This window comes from Pundamilia nyererei, unplaced genomic scaffold (genome assembly GCF_000239375.1).
Source record: "Pundamilia nyererei isolate P.nyererei 1_Seehausen unplaced genomic scaffold, PunNye1.0 scaffold00219, whole genome shotgun sequence".
Taxonomy (NCBI): Eukaryota; Metazoa; Chordata; class Actinopteri; order Cichliformes; family Cichlidae; genus Pundamilia; species Pundamilia nyererei.
Genome location: NW_005187620.1, coordinates 431,299 through 432,870, shown reverse-complemented (window position 1 = coordinate 432,870; position 1,572 = coordinate 431,299). Strand labels below are relative to the sequence as shown.

Sequence of the window (1,572 nt, the reverse complement as noted above, 5' to 3'; positions counted from 1 at the left end):
ACCGTCCCACACAGAAATCTGAAAGGAGGGGGGGGGGGGGGAGGTGAAGGTTAACGTGATTAACACAGAGAGTGAAACTAATTATACGGCTAACAGGTTTCAGATTGTCTGACAGTCTTCGGGGGTATGCCTCCCCCTCGTAGACTGACATTGTGTTCGCTTTGATTCTCCCCCCTCCAGGTGGATGAGAGGGGGGGGGGGGGGAGGTTGATCACAGCCAGATAGCAGGTCTCATTTTTATTCATCTGTTGACTAGGAGTGAAGCTGCTTTAAATTCTTAAAAATATGTTATGTATCTGGAATTGTGTGGACCAGTCCACCTTCCCTCCTTAGAAAGTTTAGTCCAGAGGGAGGCAGGGTGACAGAAAAATGATTACGAGAGCTTGTAGGCGAGAGTCAGACAGAGCGAAGAAGTCGGAAGCTCTCAGCGTTTGTAAACGGCGCTACCCGATCTGTCCGGGGCCCTGAGGCACGGAAGTGTAAATCTGCCTGGCTGCGTGCCAGCTGTAGAGGATGGGGAGGGGGGGGGGGTGGCAGGGCCTTCTCACTGATGCTTTATAAACAGAAGCCAATGCAGTGCACCAGGCACTGTTAGTTTAAGGTGCCATTAAAATGTTTCTACTGAGGTAAGCCACAATCAGCCTTTTACACAGCCATCTTTCAAAAACGAAACTATTATGTGTGATAATAATTTTATCTTCTGCTGCAAAATAAACTGGCTTAATACTTAAGATTAGAGGACTTTGGGGTGACATTCTTTTTGAGGATGTGTGTAGATTGATGAAAGTCGAGGTGGATGGTTGTCCCTGAGGCACAGAGAACAGAAGCCGTCTCTGTGGCTCCAGTTTAGACTGCAGGGCTGTCGAGGCCAGCCGGGACTTGTTGTTCCGACGACAGTGTGCAAGAGGGGGCTTCAAAAAAAGCCCCTCAAGAGATGTGAGTAAATAGTCAAACAGTTATAAAAGCAGTTAGATTTTAATAGCATGCACCGGATATCAGGGTTTGTATTTTACATGCATAAATTGTCTGCACCAGTTCATGTACTGGTGCTTTGATTGATGGTCACCATAATGTCCAACGTCAAGAAAAACAAGAGCTGTAAAAGCAGCAACTGGCCTTGAAACAGTGACCGGCATTTTCCTAACTTCTGGTATATAATAGAATCTACACCTTCCAAGCTGCCAACTTTATTTATTTATCCAAACTAAATCTTGTAGTAGGCTATAAACAAACTTTAACTAAGCTTTTAATAATCACCTGAAACAATTCTGTGGGTATTTTATGTTCAGTTACTAATTTGAAACCCGCTCCGAGCGCATGTCAAATATAATTATATATCTAATGTTGCTAATTGTATGCTGCAGCAAAAGGAAAACTCATTTTCAGTCCAGATTTTTTTTCCCTGCTACATCATTAGATTATATAAAAGTCTAAGTTAAGATTTTTGTCTATAAACTCTGTACTTGACTGTAAATCACCAAAAATAAAACATAAGACATAATTTAACCACACATGTCACAGATTAGAGGATGACTGGATGATAAATTTTGTTTAAAAATAAAATGTATGTAT

General features: G+C 42.2%; 1 protein-coding gene across 2 annotated transcripts in view; it reads left to right on the top strand.

The window, feature by feature from the left end:
- Nucleotides 1–1,572, top strand: part of fgfr4 (fibroblast growth factor receptor 4) — an 18,182-nt gene that overhangs the window by 2,716 nt on the left and 13,894 nt on the right. The window lies entirely within an intron of this gene.